The sequence below is a fragment of the Balaenoptera musculus genome, chromosome 4 (genome assembly GCF_009873245.2).
Source record: "Balaenoptera musculus isolate JJ_BM4_2016_0621 chromosome 4, mBalMus1.pri.v3, whole genome shotgun sequence".
In the NCBI taxonomy this organism is placed as follows: domain Eukaryota; kingdom Metazoa; phylum Chordata; class Mammalia; order Artiodactyla; family Balaenopteridae; genus Balaenoptera; species Balaenoptera musculus.
This window is the reverse complement of record NC_045788.1, coordinates 2,781,917-2,806,444: the sequence shown is the minus strand read 5'-3', so window position 1 is coordinate 2,806,444 and position 24,528 is coordinate 2,781,917. Positions and strand designations below refer to the sequence as shown.

Genomic DNA, 24,528 nt, shown 5'->3' with positions numbered 1-24,528 from the left:
CACCAGGATTATTCCTCTGCTGGAAATGCTCATCCCCCAGACACCCGCTCAGTCCCTCCCTCACCCCCACTAAGTCTTGCAAACTTTAACTTCTCGGGGATGCCCACCTTGACCCCCCAGCCCCTGCTGTAACCTGCCCCTTCCCTGTGCTCTAAGCTTTCCAGACACCCCTTATCCTGCCCCACTCTTTCTTTTTTCTCACAGGATATGCAGCATCCTTTAACATGCTGCACATTTTACTTCTGGTTTTCTTGCTGTTTTTTGTTGCTTATTGTTTTGTCTCCCTCTGCTGGGAAGCAAACTCCTTAAAGTCCAGCCTCTTTGTTTTGTTCACCGATTCCCCCAAGTGCTCAGACAGCGTGTGGCACACAGTAGGCCTTTAATCCACACTTGTTAGATGAAGAACGACGGTACCCTCTGAGGGTGGTGGTGAAAGATGGGGGCTGCCTAGAGGAGGGAAGGCTTGGGGATGCATGACAAAAATGAATTTTCTCAAAAATGACAGATTTTGAGGGAACACTTATCATCTGATTCTAATTTTAAGTCAAGGGAAGGGACTGCCAGGCAATATCTAGCTTAAAAAAAAAAATCACACTTATAGAGACAGAAAGTGGATGAGTGGTTATCCAGGGTTGGGTAGTGGCAGGGGGCATTGGTGCAGGGATGGGAATTGACTGCTAAAGGGTACAAGGGTTTTTTTGGGGGGGGTGGGTAATGAAAATGTCCTCAAATGAGATTATAGTGATAGTTACACAACTCTGTAAATATACTAAAATCCACTGAATTGTACACTTTCAATGGGGGAACCTTGTTATGTAAATTATGTCTCAATGAAACTGTTAAAAATGCATACGTAAATGAAGCATCACAGACCGTTCAATTTAAAGCTGAAAAAGAAACATGGGCCTTTATTATTTCCTATCAGGCAAGTGGATGTTTTCTGGCTTAGGTTTGGAATCGGAGGTGGGAGAGCCTTCTTTAGCCCTTATTTGCTTCCAGAGACGTCTATTAGTCAATAACGCAACTTAAAATTCTTGATCAAGGCTTAACTCAAGAGTAATTTATTTGGATTAAGTGGCTTTCCCTTAATAACTTCAACACTTCCCCCCCAACTCTGGTCTTTTTTCAGGACTAGCAGTTTTGGGAAACAAGAAGCCAGCCACTTTCTGTGAAACTGGTCTTTGTATAGATTTGACGCTTTTGAACTTATAACGCCCAGAAAAACTCCATCCATGCAGACATTTACCATCTACCGACGGATGGCCACTTGCCCTGCATGTCGCAGAGTTCAGTGCGCCTGCAGCTGTGGACTGACTTGCTGCTTGGCTAGCAGCCCTGTGGAACTCCCTGCAAGTCCCTGATGCTGTGGTTATCTAATAGCAGGTATGGAACCACGACAGCAGGTTGGCATTAAAATGATGGAGACGGGCAGCTCACTGAGGACCATTTTCCCCCCTCCAGGAGCTCAAGAGCACACCCTGTTAGGCTAAAAAGGGGAGTACCCCCTTCTGTTCATCTGCCCATTTCTCTTCTCACAATCCTTTTTAAAAAATTTATTTATTTGTTATTTTATTTTATTTATTTTTATTTATTTATTTATTTTTTAAACCATTTAAAAAGATTGGAGGGGCTTCCCTGGTGGCGCAGTGGTTGAGAATCCGCCTGCCAATGCAGGGGACACGGGTTCGAGCCCTGGTCTGGGAAGATCCCACATGCCGCGGAGCAACTGCGCCCGTGAGCCACAACTACTGAGCCTGCGCGTCTGGAGCCTGTGCTCCGCAACAAGAGAGGCCGCGATAGTGAGAGGCCCGCGCACCGCGATGAAGAGTGGCCCCTGCCCGCCGCAACTTGAGAAAGCCCTCGCACAGAAACGAAGACCCAACACAGCCAAAAGTAAAAATAAATAAATAAATTTAAAAAGAATAGGAAAAAAAAAAAAGATTGGAGTATAGCTGACTTACAATGTTGTGTTCGTTTCAGGTGTACAGCAAAGTGATTCAGTTATACATATACACGTATCCACTCTTTTTTAGATTCTTTTCCCGTATAGGTCATTAGAGAGTATTGAGCAGAGTTCCCCGTGCTCTACAGCAGATCCTTGTTGTTTATCTATCTTATATACAGTGTGTCTGTCTGCTCACAATCTTGACATGTGCTCACCCAAGCACAGAGGGTCTGGTTGAACTGAGGTCAGGAGGTTACCCAGAGTCCTGGCTTCAACATTCTCACTAGGGAATCCCTAAGCTGTGAGCCATGGTGTGACATAGGAAGATCCTTGGGGACTGCTCCGTCTCCAGAGAATTCCCAAGGAGGGCACAGCCACTGTGTCATTAATCACCAGGCTGTTTGGAGGAACAGACACGTCCAGTTGTTTCTGCTAATTGATGAAACAGAGGGTTAGAGGGACAGAGAAGCTTTTCCCTCTGGCTGCTGAGAGGAGGAATCAGAATGTCAACCCAGATCTAGTGCTCTAAATCACCGAGCCATCCCATCTGCCAGACGCGTGTCCCTCAGCTGGGTTCCTCGATGGGCACAAAGATGATTAAGCCCTACTCCTTCCCCTCTGGGAAGCACCGCCTGGTAGAGGTGACGGAGCGCTCACAAACAATTCTACTTGGAGGAGGTTGCATCTGGTACTCCATCAGAAGGGCAGAGGACCATACAAGTGTGTGGGAGGGAAAGAGTAACTAAGGAAACCTGACTCTACAAAACACAGATGCTCTGCAAATCCTCACTCCATCCTGCACAGGGTTGTGTGATCTTCCAGGTCCAGACCCAGCCGTGTACGGAGGGTCTTTCAGAATGGGGGTTGTCCAAAGTGTAGGTGTTTGGGCTGAAATCATCCTGACAATGCAATCTGGATGCCTGGGCAGGATATCTCCAACAGCTTGTTTTATTTACTTATTTTTTTTCTTTTTAGGCCAGGCTGAGCGGTTTGCGGGATCTTAGTTCCCCGACCAGGGATCGAACCCGTGTCCCCTGCGTTGGGAGCGGAGTCTTAACCACTGGACCGCCAGGGAAGTCCCATCCATCAGCTTAATATCATTTGAACATGTGTCCTAAAAGAAGAAGAGAGTATGACCCTTACAGAGATGTTATGAGGATTAAATGAGTTCATACAAGAAAAGTGCTTCTGTTGTGCAGGAGAGAAGAGCTGTCAGGTGAAGCTGTGTTCTCCTTGCGGAGTAGCTGAGGTGGAGAGGCAGGTGGGGAAGAGGGTGGAGGGTTCCCCAAGTGTCCTCGCTGTCTGCTGAGAACTTGGCTTACTTCATGCAGGTTGTAACTTATAGAAAGGGCACAGTATTAGACATACATTTGTCAGGGTATAATTTTTTTTTTATAAAATAATTGATAACATTAGGAAAGCCTGGGATTTATATCCTCTGTGTGATACTCTGTAAAAGAGATTTGTTAAGAGGATAACTCACTTCTCTGGGGACAGCAGCATTTATAAAATGAACTCTTGTAAGCAGTGTTGCAGCAATTGACGTCTACCAGTTGAATGGTCTCTGTTGGGAGTTCAACTAATGCTTTCTCAGCCAGAGAACATTTAAGTCAATATTTTTCACAACATCTACTCTCCCTCAAAAAACATATTTTTTGGTCCCCAAATGATTTTTACAGTTATGAGATGGAACACTTCAGTGGAACCATCGCTAGAGTCATTGTTTACTGTAAATAAGACGCACTATCCTGTTTTCTCATATGAAAAGGAAAGATAGTGCGCTTTGGTCATCAACCTGTATTGTTGGTTTTACCTGAGAAAACGAATTGTGTGATTTTCAGGAAAAATAAATTCGTGTGATTTGAAAACAAAGATTTCCAGAGAAGGGGGAATCAGCCAGTTTCTAAAACATCCAAGAAATAATGCAGATCCTACATGAAATGCATGAATGTCTTCCTGGAGCTACGTCTTCTCAGTTCCAAGGCAGAAGCCAACTAGACCAAACATGGTGCTTGGCTCTATAGTAAAATCTACAACAAATCTAAAGAGTTTCTAGTTGTGTGTTCAATGAAACTGAGTAGAGAAGGAAGACGATAATGGTACTTACATTAACATGTTACTATGTTAGTCACCGTATACCTTGCACATGTGTATATGGTTCCATAAAAAGTAGGATAATAATAATGATAAAAATAAAGGCAATAACTGTAACAGCTTCTAACATGTATTGAGTGTTTGCCATTCTGCTAAGTGTCCTACATATACCACCTCCTTTATTACTCTCAACAACCTGTGATGTAGGGAATCTAAACTTAAGAGATGTGAGGCCTTTGGGGCTTCCCTGGTGGCGCAGTGGTTAAGAATCCGCCTGCCAATGCAGGGGACACGGGTTGGAGCCCTGGTCTGGGAAGATCCCACATGCTGTGGAGCAACTAAGCCCATGTGCCACAACTACTGAGCCTGTGCTCTAGAGTCTGTGAGCCGCAACTACTGAGCCCGCACACCACAACTACTGAAGCCCGCGTGCCTAGAGCCCATGCTCCACAACAAGAGAAGCCACTGCAATGAGAAGCCCACGCACCGCAACGAAGAGTAGCCCCCGCTCGCCACAACTAGAGAAAGCCCACGCGCAGCAATGAAGACCCAACGCAGCCAAAAATAAACAAACAAACAAACAAATAAATAAATAAATTTAAAGAGATGTGATGCCCTTGCCCAAGGTTGTAAAGATTGTTAAGTGGGAGGGCCAGGAATTGAACCCAGGTCCTGTGGATCCAGACATTTTGCTCTAAACTACTATACTTGACTGCCCTTTGCAAGAATAAAGGTTACCTGCGTTTGCGATGCCTTTTTACATGAGTCATTTCACTCAATGCCCACAACTGCATTTTATTATATCTTTTACAAATGGGGACACTGAAGCTCAGATGTTAAATGTCTAAAGATAAATGGGAAAACTGAGACTCAAAGTTTTGCGTCCTGACCTCTAAGCCAAGTGTGTTCTTGAAGACTCTGAGCTTAAATCTTTCCTGAATGGAAGGTCCTGACGACTAATTGCCCACGTCACTATCTGTGAAGGCAAAAGCTGAGCAACAGTTGCACCTACGGGATATTTTAAAAAAAACATGAAATTCCTAGCTCAGAATATCAGGTCGATGAAATTTTAACATACAGAACACACAGTTTGATCAGCCCAACCCACGTTATTTGAAAAGTTCACTCCCGATGAGTCTGAAGTTCCCTCACACGCCCAGCCCAGGAGGAGTGAGACACCTTTACCTAAATGACAGGCAAACATTTCTTGTTAGATATGAGACATTTTCTGAGTTCAATCAAGGTGACACGGCTGTTCATAAAATTAGTAGTTCTGTTAATAATCACTGCTCCATTTGATGGAGGGTATTATTCCCATGATTTCGTGGTTGAGTTGATGAGAATAAGCCTTATCAATGTACCAACTGGGTAGGAGTGTGTGAAAATGAACTGACCCTCACGTGCTACCAGGCTCAATCTCATATTAATGCTGCCAGAAAAGTTTATAAAGGGTTTACCAATGAATATCACCTTAATAAAGGAGAGGTGATTTTCTTGAAAAGCCAAGAGATATCTGGAATTTCGGGACATCAGTAGTTGTTTGAAGGAAAGGCGGAATCATATAATGGATAAAGCTGGCTGACTGCAACTTACAAAAACCACAGGCTTTTCAACCTCCAAACTGAGTGCCAGTTTGTTACCTGTCACTCCCCAGCTCCAAATCCACCCTTCTATTCTCTGCTGTGTGATTCTGAGGCAAACTCTTTCCCGCAGTGCCTGGCCAGAGGGTGTTCTATTTGATTCCACCAATAGGAGGCACTAGAGGAGACTGGCAGGTGAGAAGAGAGAGGGCCCTTCCCTCTCTTCTTCATGCCCCTGGGAGCCCCTGCCAGCAGTAGCTGTGGGCTGCAGCCACTGGTCTCTTTTAGCATTTCCAGGAGCAGTCTTTGCATCCTGCAGAGGTTCTAGCAGCAGCTGGTTGGAGCCCTTTCTTAGTACTTTGAGTGCCAACTGCACAGGACTGCTCCTCTGAGCATGTGTGAGAAGTTATAACCCCTGAGCTAAAGGGTAGTAGAATGGAAGACTGCAAAGGATTGAATTTTTTAAAAAACATTTTTTAGCATAAAAATGACACCAGTTCACGTGGAAATGTTTGCAAACACAGAGAGTATAAAGGAGAAAAAAAGTCAAAACCTATCCTAGATTTAACCACTGATATTTTCACATACTCTTTCTGGTCTCCCCCACCCCCCCGCCCCGCCCCATACTTCTACATATTAAAAAAAAAAGATTATTTTTAATCAACACTTGGTGTCTAGAATTTTCACATGACAACATGAGGAACTCAACTCTAAGAGGGGTGTGACCTTGCTTCATCACAAGGACAACTTGTCTCTTCCATTTTGGGATTGGATCTCTCTGGCAAGGGTTGCTCACCTCTGACCCAGAAACTAGACAATGGCCATGACTACAGGCTCCCATCTCTGCTATGTCTGTTATGCCTTCTCAGTTGTGATCATAAAGTAAATAAGAAATCTGTGTACATTTAGGAGGAATGCTTAGTATATTATGAGCTGGCTCCTGGGGTGAGTCTATGAAAAATGTTGAAGAAATATGGAACACAGTAGTCTGCTCTGTAAGGATTGGCAGGCTTGGCTAAGAGATGCAACATATGTGGTACTAATTACCCTGGTCTGCCATACATATTTAGTATTTTGCTACTTCTACATTCATTCACTCATTCATTTATTCACTCATTCATTCACAACTATTACCAGAGTATCTACCAAGAGTAAGGGCAAAGCACTGTGCTAGTTGCTGGATTCATGAATAAGATACAACTGCTGCCCTTTCTCACAAAATTCATAGCCAGAAGAACCAAACTGGGAAGAAGGAGTTAAAATACCAAGCACTTTTCCTGATTAATAAAACATCTTATTATTACATGCATTTGTTCTTGGCTCTCTCACAGGTACACTTGTCACGCACTCCTTGTGCCCCTTGAGAAATTTTCAAATATGATATTTTCTCAGATAAATTTAGTGTAGAATAACTGCCTGTTGATCCAATGTTTCAGTCTCCATCTACCTTAAAATTATTTATCTAGTAGAAAATATGACCATTATGAATCTTTATGCTCCAAGGAACATAATATAGTAACATATGTAATTAAAATGAAGAAAGTTCAAGGCAAAATAAATGGAAACACAATAGTAGTTGAAGATTTTAACACACCTTGCATCCCTTGAAAGATTAAGTGCATATAAAATAATAAAGAATATCAGAATAATATTATTAATAATGTTAATCTAGAATTATATACCAAATTTCATACCTAAAAACCCATAATAATTATAGAATAACAGAGTAAAAACTGAATAATTATAAAATGTGACCAATGTTAGGTGATAAAGAAACTTCCCAAGAGTAGAAATAAGTAGAAATACTAGAGACAAAATAATAATCTTCCTATAATATAATCAACTTAGAAAATTAAAAAGGTAAAAGAAAGAAAAGCAGGCACATACAAAAAGAAAAAGTGCAATTACTTTGAAATCAAGAAAACTCTTTCCTAAACAACTCATCAAGAGGATATATATGCACCCAATTGCAATATATATGCACCCAACATTGGGCCACCTAAATATACAAAGCAAGTATTAACAGACCTGAAGGGAAAAATAGACAGCAATACAACATTAGTAGGGTCTTCAGTACTTCACTTTCATCAATGGATAAATCATCCAGGCTGAAAATCCATAAGAAAATAGTGGACTTGATTAATGCTATAGACCAAATGAACCTAACAGATATATACAGAACATTTCAACCCATATAAGCAGAATACACACTATTCTCACTTGCCCAAAGAACATTCTCCAGGAGAGATCACATGTTGGGCCACAAAACAAGTCAACAAATTTAAGAAGACTGAAATCATATCAGGTATATTTTCTGACAACAATGCTATGAAACTAGAAAGCAATAACAGGAAGAAAAATGGAAAATTCACCAATGTGTGGAAATTAAACAGAACACTTCTGAACAACTAATGATCAAAGAAGAAATCAAAGGGAAATCAAAAAGCATCTTGAGACAAGTGAAAATGGAAATACAACATATCAAACCTTATGGGATGCAGCAAAAGTAGTTCTAAGAAGGAATTTTATAGTGATAAACACCTACATTAAGAAAAAAATACATCTCAAACAACTTAACTTTATACCTCACAAAACTAAGAAAAGAGGAACAAACTGAGGCCAAAGTTAGCAGAAAGAAAGGAATAATAAAGATTAGAACAGACATAAATGAAATAGAGACTGGAAAAGACAATAGAAAAAGATCAACAAAAATAAGATTGTTTTTGAAAAGATAAACAAAATTGACAAACCTTCAACTAGACTAACAAAAAATAAAAAAGAAAGGACACAAAGAAAATTATAAATGCAAAAAGAGACATTATAACTGATATCACAGAAATACAAAGGATAAGAGACTACTGTGAACAATCATACACCAACAAATTGGATAAATTTCTGTATACTTACAACCTACCAAGTCTGACTCATGAAGAAATAGAAAATCTAAAGAGACCAATAACAACTAAAGAGATTGAAGTAGTATTTTAAAAACCCCCAAGAAAGAAAAGCCCAGGATCTTCTGGCTTCACTGGTAAATTCTACTAAATATTTAAGGAAGAATTAACAATAATCCTTCTCAAAATCTTCCCAAAAATTTAAGGGAAGGGAACACTCCCAAACTCATTGTATGAGGCTAAAATTACCCTGATACCAAAGCCAAATTAGGACACTACAAGAAAAGAAAATTGTAGGCCAGTATCCCTGATGAGCATAGATGCAAAAGCCCTCAACAAAATATCAGCAAACTGAGTTCAACAGCACATTAAAGGAACACACAACACAATCACGTGGGATTTACCCCTGTGATGCAAGCATAGTTCAACATACACAAATCAATAAATGTGATACATCACACTAATAGAATGAAAATCACACGATCATCTCAATAGAGTCAGAAAAAAACATTTGACAAATTTTGACATTGTTTTATGACAAAAACTCTCAACAAATTAGGTAAGAAATGGTTGCATCTCAGCATAATAATGGCCTATATGACAAGCTCACAGCTAACATCTGAAAGCTTTTCCTCTAAGATCAGGAACAAGACAAGAGTTCTCACTTTCACTAGTTCTATTCAACGTAATACTGGAAGTCCTAACCAGAGCAGTTAGGTAAGAAAAAGAAATAAAAGGTATCCAAATCAGAAAGGAAAAAGTTAAATTGTCTCTGTTTGCAGATGACATAATCTTATATAGAGAGAACCCTAAAGACTCCACCAAAAAACTGTTAGAACTAATCAATGAATTCAGTAAAGTTGCAGGATTCAAAATCAATATATAAAAATCAGTTGCATTTCTATACACTAACAGCAAACTATCTGAAAAAGAAATTATAATACTAATTCCATTTATGATAGTATCAAAAAATAAATACTTAACAATAAATTTAATGAAGGAGGTAAAAGATCTCTACACAGAAAACTGTAAAACACTGATGAAAGAAATGGAAGAAGACACAAATAAATGTAAAGATATCCTGTGCTCATGGATCACAGAAGAATTAATATTGTTAAAATGTTCATTCTATCCAAAGCCACCTATATAGTCAATGCAATCCTTATCAAAATCTCTATAACATTTTTCACAGAAACAGAAGAAACAATCCTAAAATTTGTATGGAATCACAAAAGACCCTGAAGAGCCAAAGCAATCTTTAAAGGAAGAACAAAACTGGAGGCATCACACGTCCTGATTTTAAACTATATTACAAAGTTATAGTAATCGAAACAGTATGGTTCTGCATAAAAATAGACACATAGACCAATGGAACAGAATAGAGAGCCCAGAAATAAAGCCACACATATATGGTGAACTAATTTTTGACAAGGGGGCCAAGAATACACGGTGGGGAAAGGATAGTCTCTTCAACAAATGGTGCTGGAAAACAGAATATCCACATGTAAAAGAATGAAAATTGATGCTTATCTTACACCACTCACAAAAATTAACTTGTGATGAATTAAAGACTTAAATATAAGACTTAAAACTGTAAAACTCATAGAACAAAACTTAGGGAAAATCTCCTTGACATTGGCCTTGGCAGTAATTTTTTTGGATATGACACAACAAGCACAGACAACAAAAGCAAAAATCAACACGTGGGACTACATCAAACTAAAAAGTTTCTGCACAGCAAAGGAAACCATCAACAAAATGAAAAGCGATCTATTGAATGGGAGAAAATATTTGCAAACCATATATCTGATAAGGGGTTAAGATACAAAAAATATAAGGAACTCATACAACTCAATGGTAAAAAACCCCAAGTAACCTAGTTAAAACAATGGGCACAGGTGCTGAATAGATGTTTTTCCAAAGAAGACACACAAATGGACATCAGGTATATAAAAAGTTGCTCAACATTACTAATCATCATAGGAATGCTCATCAAAACTACGAAAAGATATCATCTCACACATGTTAGAATGGCTATTATCAAAAAGATGAGATAATAAGTGTCGGTAAGGATGTGGAGACAAGCAAACCCTGGTGCACGGTTGGTGAGAGTGTACATTGGTACAGGCATTATGGAAAACATTATGGAAGTTCCTCAAAAATTTGAAAATAGAAATACCATATGGTCCAGCAACTCCACTTCTGTGTATATATCCAAAGGTAACAAAATCAATACCTTGAAGAGATATCTGCATTCTAATGTTCATTGCACAATTATTCACAATTGCCAAGATATGAAAACAACCTAAGTATGCATCAATGAATGAATGAATGAAGAAAATATGACGTGCATCCAACGGAATACTATTCAGCCATAAAAAAGCAAATCCTGTCATTTGTGACAACATGAATAATACCTGGAAGATAGTATGCTAATGATGTAAACCAGACACAGAAAGACAAATACTGTATGATCTCACTCATATGTGGACTCTAAAAAGGTCAAACTCATGGAATCAGAGAGTAGAATGGTGGTTGACTGGGGATGGGGGTGGGGAAAATGGGGAGATCTTGGTCAATGTGTACAAACTTTCAGTTATAAGATGAATCATTTCTGGAGATCTAATGTACAGCAGGGTGACTATAGTTAAGAATACTGTATTGCATGCTTGAAATTTGCTAAGAGAGTAGATCTTAAGTGTTCTCATCACACACAAACACAAAAAATGGTAACTATGTGAGTTAATGGATGTGTTAATTACCTTGATTGTGTAATCATTTCACAACATATACATATATTACATCATCAAACTGTACACTTAAAAAATCATACTGTAAATATAAGTATATATAATTATAAAATAAGTATATATAATTTTATTTGTAAACCATACTAATAAAGCTGAAAAAATTCAAATGCATTATGCATTTAACATTAGGTATGTTAGAAAAAGGACACAAAGAAATGTTGAAAGAATTAATGATGTCAGAAGGTTTATAGAATTAGAAAATATTGGGACTTCCCTGGTGGCGCAGTGGTTAAGAATCCGCCTGCCAACACAGGGGACACGGGTTCGAGCCCTGGTCCGGAAGATCCCATGTGCTGCAGAGCAACTAAGCTGTGCACCACAACTACTGAGTCTGCATTCTAGAGCCCTCAAGCCACAACTACTGAGCCCATGCACCACAACTACTGAAGCCCGTGTGCCTAGAGCCCTGCAACTGCAACGAGGGAAGACACTGCGGTGAGAAGCCCGCGCACCACAACGAAGAGTAGCCCCTGCTCACTGCAACTAGAGAAAGCCTGTGTGCAGCAATGAAGACCCAACGCAGCCAAAAAAAAAGAAAGAATAAATAAAATAATTTAAAAAAATATTTAAAAAAAGAAAATATTATAACAGGACTGATAAGTAAAGATATTCAAAAGTTGATTCTTTGAAAAAAACAAAAACAAAACAATAGATAGATGAACTACCAGCTAACTTAATTAAAAAATAAGAAATAAAAAATTCAAAAAATTAGAAATAGAAAGGGAAATTAGTTACAGATGCTGAGAATTAGAACAATTATAATAGATGACTGGATAATTTTGTGCAAATAAATTAAAACCCTAATTAATTGATTTTCTCAAAAGATACAAAATAGCAAAATACATAAAAGATAATTCCATATAGACTAATAATAATGGAAAAAATAAACACTGTCAAGGAATTCCCATATTCTTTCCCTGAAAGTATGAAATTCAGATGATTTCATGTATGGGTTATTTCATAGACAAAAAATTGCTATTTAAACTTTTTGATAGCACAAAGAGAGAGGAAACATTCCTAGTGATTTTTGTGAAACCAGTGTAATTACGATATAAAAATATGAAAAAGTGATCTGCCCAGATCACTTGTATATATTGATGCAAAAGTCTTAAATAAAATATCAAAAAATTCCTGAGAAAGATTAAAAGAGCAATATTTCAGAAAAAATGGGATATTTTCAGGAAAGGAAAGATGGCTCGATATGAGCAACACTAAAACTGCTAATCATGGTAGTAAGTCCACTGAGAAAAAAGTATTTTATCTTGAAGGATGCTAAAATGGCACATAATAATATTCACTGCTTGTTCTTGATGGCTTAAAAGCCCACATGGAAGGAACATTATATGAATATTATCTTGACATAATAGTAAATATATGGAAAATTTTGAAAAAGAAGAGTAATGGGATGGAATTGACCTGATTAGATATTAAAACATAGTATGATGCTTTAACGATTAAAACAATGCAGTATTAGTGCATGAATATATAGCAGATCAATGGGGCAGCATTGAAGTTTGGAAAGAGACCTCAATATATATGGAAATTGACAATATGATAAAAACCGGCTTCTTTAATTCATGGAGATGGAACAACCAGTAAACCATCTAGAAAAAAAGTCAAAGCTGAATCCATAACTTATACCTTATAGGACAACTTGGTTAATTAAGTGGATGAAAGATTTAAATGTAACAAATGAAAGTCCTAGAAGAAACAATGAGAGGATCCAAAGCTTTAAAACAGAGAAGACTTTCTAATTATGGCACAAAATATAGAAAGTACCCACAATCTCACTTCTTAAAAACCTGTAACACCCATATCTTGAACACCTGTAAAAGGAGATGTGTAAAATCTAAGAGTCCATCAATAGGGCCTAGGCAAATAAACCATCTGATAGTCACCCAGGGGAGTGCTATATGAATGTAAAAAAAGAATGACATGAAGACCTTCAAGATGGCAGAAGAGTAAGATGGGGAGATCACCTTGCTCCCCACAAATACATCAGAAATACATCTACATGTGGAACAACTCCTACAGAACATCTGCTGAATGTTGGCAGAAGACCTCAGACTTCCCAAAAGGCAAGAAACTCCCCATGTACCTGACCGTGTGGTTGTCAGGGTCTTGGTGCTCCGGCCGGGTATCAGGCCTGTGCCTCTGAGATGAGAGAGCTGAGTTCAGGACATTGGTCCACCAGAGACCTCCTGGATCCACATAATATCAAACTGCAAAAGCTCTCCCAGAGATCTCCATTTCAACGCTAAGACCCAGCTCCACTCAACCACCAGCAAGCTACAGTGCTGGACACCCTACACCAAACAGCTAGCAAGACAGGAACATAACCCCACCCATTAGCAGAGAGGCTGCCTAAAATCATAATAAGGTTACAGACACCCCAAAACATACCACTGGATGTGGTCCTGCCCACCAGAAAGACAAGATCCAGCCTCATCCACCAGAACACAGGCACCAGTCCCCTCCACCAGGAAACCTACAAAACCCACTGAACCAACCTTAGCCACTAGGGGCAGACACCAAAAATAATGGGAACTATGAACCTGCAGCCTGCGGAAAGGAGACCCCAAACACAGTAAGTTAAGCAAAATGAGATGACAGAGAAACACACAGCAGATGAAGGAGCAAGGTAAAGTCCCACCAGACAAACAAATGAAGAGGAAATAGGCAGTCTACCTGAAAAAGAATTCAGAGTAATGATAGTAAAGATGATCCAAAATCTTGGAAAGAGAATGGAGAAAATACAAGAAACGTTTAACAAGGACCTAGAAGAACTAAAGAACAAACAAACAATGATGAACAACACAATAAATGAAATTAAAAATTCTCTAGAAGCAATCAATAGCAGAATAACTGAGGCAGAAGAACAGATAAGTGACCTGGAAGATAAAATAGTGGAAATAACTACAGCAGAGCAGAATAAAGAAAAAAGAATGAAAAGAATTGAGGACAGTCTTAGAGACCTCTGGGACAACATTAAACGTACCAACATTTGAATTATAGGGGTCCCAGAAGAAGAAGAGAAAAAGAAAGGGGCTGAGAAAATATTTGAAGAGATTATAGTTGAAAACTTCCCTAATATGGGAAAGGGAATAGTCAATCAAGTCCAGTAAGCGCAGAGTCCCATACAGGATAAATCCAAGGAGAAACACGCCAAGACACATATTAATCAAACTATGCAAAATTAAATACAAAGAAAAAATTTTAAAAGCAGCAAGGGAAAAACAACATATAACATACAAGGGAATCCCCATAAGGTTAACAGCTGATCTTTCAGCAGAAACTCTGCAAGCCAGAAGGGAGTGGCAGGACATATTTAAAGTGATGAAAGGGAAAAACCTACAACCAAGATTACTCTACCCAGAAAGGATCTCATTCAGATTCGACGGAGAAATTAAAACCATCGAATCAAACAGACGGAGAGATATACCATGTTCTTGGATTGGAAGAATACAGTACAAGATACAAACAGATGGAGAGATATACCATGTTCTTGGAGTGGAAGAATCAACAGTGTTAAAATGACTATAGTTCCCAAAGCAAGCTACAGATTCAATGCAACCCCTATGAAACTACCAATGGCATTTTCCACAGAACTAGAACAAAAAACCTCACAATTTGTATGGAAACACAAAAGACCATGAATAGCCAAAGCAATTTTGAGAAAGAAAAACGGAGCTGGAGGAATCAGGCTCCCAGACTTCAGACTATACTACAAAGCTACAGTAATCAAGACAGTATGGTACTGGCACAAAAACAGAAATATAGATCAATGGAACAAGATAGAAAGCCCAGAGATAAACCCACGCACCTATGGTCAACTAATCTATGACAAAGGAGGCAAGAATATAAATGGAGAAAAGACAGCCTCTTCAATAAGTGGTGCCGGGAAAACTGGACAGCTACATGTAAAAGTATGAAATTAGAACACTCCCTAACACCATACACAAAAATAAACTCAAAATGGATTAAAGACCGGAATGTAAGGCCAGACACTATAAAACTCTTAGAGGAAAACATAGGCAGAACAGTCTATGACATAAATCACAGCAAGATCCTTCTTGACCCACCTCCTAGAGAAATGGAAATAAAAACAAAAATAAACAAATGGGACCTAATGACACTTAAAAGCTTTTGCACAGCAGAGGAAACCATAAACAAGATGAAAAGACAACCCTCAGAATAGAAGAAAATATTTGCAAATGAAGCAACTGACAAAGGATTAATCTCCAAAATTTACAAGCAGCTCATGCAGCTCAATATCAAAAAAACAAACAACCCAATCCAATAATGGGCAGAAGACCTAAATAGACATTTCTCCAAAGAAGATATACAGATTGCCAACAAACACATGAAAGAATGTTTAACATCACTAATCATTAGAGAAATGCAAATCAAAACTACAATGAGGTATCACCTCACACCAGTCAGAATGGCCATCATCAAAAAATCTACAGAAAATAAATGCTGGAGAGGGTGTGGAGAAAAGGGAACCCTCTTGCACTGTTGGTGGGAATGTAAATTGATACAGCCACTATAGAGAAGAGTATGGAGGTTCCTTAAAAAACTAAAAATAGAACTACCATATGACCCAGCAATCCCACCACTGGGCATATACCCTGAGAAAAACATAATTCAAAAAGAGTCATGTACCACAATGTTCATTGCAGCTCTATTTACAATAGCCAGGACATGGAAGCAACGTAAGTGTCTGTCGACAGATGAATGGATAAAGAAGATGTGGCACATATATACAATGGAATATTACTCAGCCATAGAAAGAAACGAAATTGAGTTATTTGTAGTGAGGTGGGTGGACCTAGAGACTGTCATACAGAGTGAAGTAAGTCAGAAAGAGAAAAATAGATACCATATGCTATCACATATATATATGGAATCTAAAAAAAAAAAAGGGTCTGAAGAACCTAGGGGCAGTACAGGAATAAAGACACAGATGTAGAGAATGGACTTGAGGACACGGGGAGGGGGAAGCATAAGCTGGGATGAAGTGAGAGAGTGGCATGGACATATATACACTACCAAATGTAAAACAGATAGCTAGTGGGAAGCAGCTGCATGGCACAGGGAGATCAGCTCGGTGCTTTGTGACCACCTAGAGGGGTGGGATAGGGAGGGTGGGAGGGAGACGCAAGAGGGAGGGGATATGGGGATATATGTATAGCTGATTCACTTTGTTATAAAGCAGAAACTAACACAGCATTGTGAAGCAATTATACTCTAAAGATGTTTAAAAAAAGATGTAAAGATGTTAAAAAAAAAAGAAAGGAAAAAGAAGGATGACAAAATTCTGCATGAGTTGATATGGAATAATCTTTAAGAAATATTGTTAAGTGAGAAAGGCAAAGTGCATAACAGTACAACACTGCCAGCCTATGAGAAGAGAACCTGATGATCAAGGCGTTGGGGGCAGAGGGGAACTTCAGTGCAGAGTATGTATGTATGTATGTATGTATGTATGTATGTATGTATGTATGTATGTATTCATTCATTCATTCATTCATTTATTCATTTATTCATTTATTTATTTATTTATTTATTTATTTATTGGTGGACACAAAGCACCGAGCTGATCTCCCTGTGCTATGCGGCTGCTTCCCACTAGCTATCTATTTTACATTTGGTAGTGTATATATGTCCATGCCACTCTCTCACTTCGTCCCAGCTTACCCTTCCCCCTCCCCATGTCCTCAATACTGGGGACTCTTTTTTTTTTTTAACATCTTCATTGAAGTATAATTGCTTTACAATGGTGTGTTAGTTTCTGCTTTAAAACAAAGTGAATCAGTTATACATGTACATATGTTCCCATATCTCTTCCCTCTTGCGTCTCCCTCCCTCCCACCCTCCCTATCCCACCCCTCTAGGTGGTCACGCAGACTTTTTAATACATTTTGAATTCTGAGCCATGCACAGACTTTAGTACCTGTTCAAAAGAATAAAATGAATACAAGTGAATATCATATAAAGGTAGAAGAATTCGAGGGAAAATTCAGAGATAACACACACTTTACAAAATTGTTGTGAAGACTGAGTGCGAGAATGCTGTGGCAGAAAATAAATCGTATTAAAAAAGAAAATGAAAAGTAGACATGCTCTAAAATGTTCTCGATCTATTGAAAGGGAGGCACCGGTCTTCTCTCCTACTAAGTATGACGCTGGAGAAAGGGCTGTAAACTCAGCCGCCCATAGGATCGACACATGCATTCGTGCATTCATTCATGCATTCAACAGCTATGCATCAGTGCCAGCTATGCCCCAGGCACCGGGGACAGAGCTGTGAACAAACACAGGAAAAACTCCCTGCCCTGGTGAACTTTCAAACTAGAGAGATGGCACAGACAATTATACAAGCGTCACACAGAGCAACAAACAGTCAAGGGGGTGGGAATTCAGTCACGAATAGTGAAATCAGGCGGGTTATCATAGCAGGGAGGGGCCAGGCCTGGCTACTTCCTTAATAAAGGGGTCAGCAGGCACTTCCCTCCAGAAGGGGATGGTCACGTGGGGTCGTGGAAACAGCTTTGCCAGATCTTTGCCAGTTTTTTTTTTCTTTTTTTTAATTTGGCCTCACTGCACGGCATGCGGGTTCTCAGTTCCCCGACTAGGGATCGATCCTGCGTCCCCTGAATTTGGAGTGCGGAGTCTTAACCACTGGACCATCAGGGAAGTACCCAGATCTTTCAGTTTTGCCAGATCTTCAGAGGACACCAGAAATCCAAAATCTGTACTTGAAATTTCCTGATTCTAAAATCTTGACTCAATTTTAAAATAAATCACCATGTTATCCAAATAAAACACATCTTGCTGGCCAAGCATGGCCCCTGTGATAGCCGGTTCAAATCTCTAAAGAAATGAGATTGAGTTTTAAGACAAACACGTCAAACTTGTAAGCCCTGTCCTCTGATGAAGCTTTGCGTGTTTTCCATTTCTGGCAACATTTCTGGAACTCCCCACAGAAAACCAGTTGGCTCTTTAGAGCTTTTTTGTTTTTGCTCGCCACATAAGAAAACCTGTATCATTTTGGACTTAAACCTTGTCTGGACCAAATGTTATTACTCAGCTTGATGTCTGATTTTATTCACCAGATTTGATTCTTCATAACACTGGGTTTTCAAAAAGTCAAATTTACCCTCAGAAGACTAAGGATGTGTTTAAGCATAGACTCCTGGTCTTGAGGTCAGTCCCAAGGAAGAGATGCAGATATTTAGAGTAAGGGCCGTGCCACTGAAATAAAACTTTTTTTTTCTATTTCTTCTAAGATAACTGTTGAAGAGCATGAACTTAAATGTGTAGAAGTCAACCTAAGCATCCTAGTTGCCTAGGCATTTAGTAAAAGGCTCAAAACTTTGGAGTCAGTTGATTGCTATAGGGTGCTGGTTTTTTTTTTAAGACCTTTTTTTAAAAAAAATATTTATTTATTTATTTTTGGCTGCATTGGGTCTTCATTGCTGTGCGCGGCTTTCTCTAGTTGTGCCGAGCGGGGGCTCTAGGTGCGCGGGCTTCAGTAGCTGTGGCACACGGGCTCAGTAGTTGTGGTTCGCGGGCTCTAGAGCGCAGGCTCAGTAGTTGTGGCGCACGGGCTTAGTTGCTCCGCGGAATGTGGGATCTTCCTGGACCAGGACTCCAACCCGTGTCCCCTGCATTGGCAGGCGGATTCTTAACCACTGCACCACCAGGGAAGTCCCTAGGGTGCTGTTTTTTTTTTTTTAATAAGGGCTCGATTCCTTGGACATGAGGGGTCCTCAACATGCAAATGCATATCTGCCCCGACAAAGGCTTTGTGCCAAACACAACCAGCACAACACCACTTTTATTTTCCTGTGACCAACAGCTTAGTTTCTGTGGTCATTTAATGACATTAGTCATGAAGAATCACAGTGGGGAAGAATGCAGGGCTTTTCATAAGCCTGCGACAGCTTGGATTTTCCTCCCTAACAACATGGATGAATCAGAAGCCACAAGTGTGCATTTGAGAAATAGTTGTGGTAGTTAAGAAACACGCACTACACTTGTTATTACTACATTCCCATAAAAATAGAGTGTCCATGGGAAGAGTGAAAAAACAGCAAGGAGATGTCCCAGGTATCGACTTCAACAATCCCATTGTCAAATGCTTATGTTTCCCTTGCTCTTAGTGAATAGAAAATTTGCACAATGTTCATCCCATCAATCTAGTACCTATGCTAAAGCACACATCTTAGCTCAAACATGCCATGACTGTCCACCTGTCCATCCACCCTTTCTTCCCTCCCTCCCTCTATCCATTTATGTCATGAAATATTTATTGAGCACCTAACATTGATCAACCACTGTGCTAGGCGCTAGGCAAATAAAAACAATACAGAATATCTGCCCTTATGGTGCTTACTGGCTTTGGGGAGAGAACAGATATTAATCAAGTCAATTATGCAATTCAATGTAAAATTAGAGCTATGCTGTTATTAATGATTATTATACTATTATTTCATTACATTAATATATTAGTTAATTGTTATATTATTATTATCATAAATAGCAAGCAGTATGTTAATTATCAATATATTTATTATATTGACATTATATTATTTTGGTAATATATTATTTTATTATATTAACATATTAATTAATTTTACCTTATTTTATTATAATAATACTTATTATTATATAATAATTATTATATAATAATAATATTATTATTATATGATAATATTATAAATATTATAATTATAATTATTATAATTATAATAAAAAATATAATTTTTATTATTGATTATAACTAATGCAATATAAAACTATATAATATATGCTATATAATATGATATAATATAATATAATATAATAAAGACTAAAATGCAGGATTCGACTTAAGGAAGTCTTAGAAGTGGTGAGTGGGATGAGATTCCTAAAAGTGCCCACTGAGATGAGATCAAAAAATGAGTACGAGTGGCCCTGCTGGAATCGGGGGAGGGGGTAACCCCAAGACTAGGAATAGACTAGGCTCTCTGGGGAGGGGAGGGAGAGCCTGGCCCATACTTGGGGGTGGTGGGGGGATGCTGCTGCCGGCAGAAGAGGGAGGTGGGAGAGGAAAAGTAAAAAGAAGTCGGTATTGCTGAGACAGCTCTCCAAAATAGAGCCGGGAGGCCATCAAAGAAGATGGACTTAGACGTGTCTCAGCCTGGGAGGAATCTGACCTTTTGACTATGGATGAAACACGTGTAGACATCTGCCAGAAAACCAAGATACTTATTGAAGTAAGTCAGATGAAGACAAATATCATAGGATATCACTTATGTGCAGAACCTAAAAAAGTGATACAAATGAACTTATCTACAAAACAGCAATAGACTCACAGACATAGAGAACAAATTTATGACCACCAAAAGGGAAAGTGGGGGAAGGATAAACGGGGAATTTGGGCTTAACATATACACACTACTATATATAAAATAGATAACCAACAAGGACCTACTGACTGTAGAGCACAGGGAACTCTACCCAATATACTGTAATGACCCATATGGGAAAAGAATCTGAAAAAGAATCTATATCTATATCCATAGATATATATATATGTATAACTGAGTCACTTTACTGTATACCCGAAACATTATAAATCAACTATACTTCAATAAAAAAATAATAAAATAAAATGAGTAAACCTTGCAGTACAAAAAATAAAAATCAAGATACTTATCAGACCCTCACTCTAAAACAACTCGTGACAGCCATCCTGTAAGGACAAATATTTTCTTTCTTGTGTCAGAGTAACCCTCATGGCTTATACCTTTGTAAGTCCCTGACTCTTTCTCTTCCTTGGAATACTTCGGTTTTATCCAAATTCGTGTCTTCTGAATTGCATTTCTTAAGACCCCCAAATAAACTTTTTTTCTTATAGCCTCCTGCAATTTTTTTTTTTTTTGGTTGACAGAGGGTAGGGAGCATGGGATGAGATGGGGTCGGGGGGCAGACAGAAGCCAGGCCAGGCAGAGTCTTTCAGGCCATAGATGGGATTTTACATTTATCCTAAGTTGGAATAGGTCAAAGCCTTTTAAGTAAAGGAAGTGGAAATTATTAGATTTACCTTTCAAGAATCACTGTGGGCATTTGTGTTGAATGAGTCAGAGGAGGACTGTATTTGTTTTTTTTTTTTTTAATTTTTATTGAAGTATAGTTGATTTACAATGTTGTGTTAGTTTTGGGTGTGCAGTATAGCGATTTAGCTATATATATGTTTTTTTCAGATTCTTTTCCCTTATAGGTTATTACAAAATATTGAGTAGAGTTCCCCGTGCTATACAGTAGGTCCTTGTCAGTTATCTATTTTATATATAGTAGTGGGAGACTTTTTTTAAAAAAGTCTTAGACTTAAAAAAATTATTTTTTTGAAGTACAGTTGATTTATTATGTTGTGTTAATTTATATTGTACAGCAAAGTGATTCAGTTATACATATATATATATACCTTCTTTTTCATATTCTTTCCCATTATGGTTTATCACAGGATATTGACTATAGTTCCCATGCTATACAGTAGGACCTTGTTGTTTATTTTTCAGTGACTTTTTAGCAGGCCAGAAAAAGCCGTGGGCAGGAAGCTGGGAGCCCTGGGTCATCGGTTGTGACAGTCATAACTTGTCATGGGACTTTGGGGACATCCATCTCGGGTTTCCAGTTTCTCCAACTTCTCGAATGATGAGACCAGACTGGATGATACTAAGGCCTCTTTCCAGCCCTAAACTTCCATGAATGGCCTCAACATTCAGAGAGAGACCGTCTTAGATTATCAAGATTTTCCTATTGATATCTTTAGTTTTAATGGCAGAATGAAATGGATCTTATAAGATTTGTACAAAAACACATGCTTCACAGGAAAAAGGAAATATAGATAATTTATACGTCTATCCTCAATGTACCATCATATCAAGTGTCTCTACATCTGAATCAGGGCTTGGTAAACTTTATTGGAACAGGGTCAGAGAGTAAATATTTCAGGCTTTTGGGGTCAAATAATCTCTTTTGCAACAAAGTGGCCATGCAGTGTGAAAGCAGCCCCGGACAATGCATGAGTGAATGAGCGCAGCCCAGTGAAACTTTTGCAGAAACAGGCGGTGCTGGATTTGGCCCTCAGGCCGGGGTCTGCTGACTCCTGATCTAAATAGTGGCATATTCCAGTTTCTCTTCTCGGGGAATGTTCAGTCCTCTTAATGGGTCCGAAGAACGAAGCACTTTCCATGATTTGCACGTGACGAATCATGGAATGAATTAAACACAGTGACAGAGCGAGTGGATGTGGCCTGGGAACACGCATGGGGCCATGTCCCGCAGTCACACGCTTAGGAGCCCAGCGCTCAAAGCCCTGCACTCAACTTCAGCTCCAAGCAGAAGTCAGCATCTCAGACCAGATCAACACCTCCAAACCAGCAAGAGTGCTGACAAGGAACAGACTGTGTGAAGAACCATGGTCTCCAGTCTTCTGAGATCCGATTGGTGCAATAAATCAAAACCCTCTGTTTGTATTGCTTTATTTACCAAAGGATTGGAGAGCTGTTCCTTTGAACAGATCAGAGAAGGAGGAAAGGAAGGGGAAGGCAGGAGGCTAGGAAACAGGACTCAGTCTAGAGATCAAGTGCGGGAAGGGGGGCGGTGCTTATAAAGGGCACCCAGCGAGGCGGGCGACGCCTCAGGACCAACTGGGTCCCCCCCGCCCCCCCGGCCGAGGCTTGGAGACTTGGAGACAGGAAGAGGCTGAAGGGTCTGCTCTAGGTTAGCTCCCCCGGGAGGGCCTGGTTTCAAAACCAAAATAAACTTGGGAGAGCCAGCGGGACAGAAGGACAGAAACAAACAAGGAGAGCTTCACTTAGGTTTTCTCTCAACCAACACTCCCGGTCCTGAACTCTGCTGCCTGAAACTCCATGGCATTGTTCAGCCCCTCCTGGACTGGTGTTTTGTAGTTAGTACCACGCGGTTAATAATCTCACACATGCCAGCCCTGCTCCCCAGGGAGCCCGAAAGTGTGCGGGGCCACCTCTTTTGGTTTTGTGTTGAGTTGAGTACAGATGCATCATGACTGTGAATACCAATAGCCTTGACCCCACGTGAGACAGTAACTCACAGGCAGTACCTAGGCAGCAGGTCTGAGCCGGGAAGTGACAGGCTTAGAGAGACTGAAGAACCAGGATGCAGTTACCAGTAAGTAGCAAACCAGAATTCCAACCAGCTCACTCAGACTCTGGGGTCCCAGCTCTCTACCTCCCAGAAGTTCATGCCTTTTCTAGAAGTCGGCTTTGGAAAGAACCCCACAGGTCACTTGATTCAGCCCCTTATTTTTAGATGTGGAAGGGGAGAATGAAGTGGCTTGCCCAAGGTCACAGAGCCACTGGCTGAAAAGCTAACTTGGCCTCCTAATGCTTCCTTCTTGCTCCAGCTGCTGAGTCCCATGCTGCTCAGGGAGTGTCCAGTAACTTCTTCATAAACATCCACCAAAAACACATCTTGTCTTGGAAGACAAGACTGCATGGTCTTGGGACTCTGCTACTCAAAGACAAATTGGCCGACATGGATGACTGAGGAGTCCCTTTATTTATTTTTTTAATATTTTATTTTATTTTCATTGGAGTATAGTTGCTTTACAGTGTTGTGTTAGTTTCTGCTGTACAAAAAAGTGAATCAGCTATATGTACACATATATCCCCTCCCTCTTGGACCTCCCTCCCACCCCCCCATCCCACCCGTCTACGTCATCACAGAGCACCGAGCTGAGCTCCCTGTGTCACTTTAAATCACTGGGAACAAGAGGTAAGTAAGTGCCAGCATGTTTTAAAACAGGGACAAGCTGCACATTTCAACAATAGCATGAAAAGGAGTGCGGTTCCCCAAGCTTAGAGCAAAAAAGTTAGTGCAAAAGTGAAATAAAGGACACTGTTAGAGCTCAGCTATGAAGCTGATGGAAGCAGAAATGAATTTGTTCTCAACAGCTTATGCCACTTTGACAAGAGAGGAATGTATCACCTTAAGACGCCTGGGAGTCTTTGTTTTGATCATTCAGAGAGGATCTAGCTTTGAAAAATGGACTTAACAGCACCTTTTAGTCCAAGTTTTTCACAACAAAGCACCACAGAGCAGGACTTGGCTTTCCTTCTTCCTTTCCTTTTTTTTTTTTTTTTAAAGGAAATAAAAGCTTAACTACTGGAAGT

At 39.5% G+C, this 24,528-nt stretch overlaps 1 protein-coding gene across 20 annotated transcripts in view; it reads right to left on the bottom strand.

The window, feature by feature from the left end:
* The window catches only part of THRB (thyroid hormone receptor beta), a 387,045-nt gene that overhangs the window by 119,895 nt on the left and 242,622 nt on the right, over nt 1-24,528 (bottom strand). The window contains exons 1-2 of one of the 20 annotated variants that reach the window (XM_036849759.1): nt 3,856-3,866; nt 2,698-2,703 (exon numbers count right to left, since the gene is read on the bottom strand). The exons of the other annotated variants lie outside the window; for them this stretch is intronic. The gene's annotated coding sequence lies outside the window, so the exon portion shown is untranslated. Of the gene's footprint in view, nt 1-2,697; nt 2,704-3,855; nt 3,867-24,528 lie in introns of those variants that run through there. 20 annotated transcript variants of the gene reach the window in all.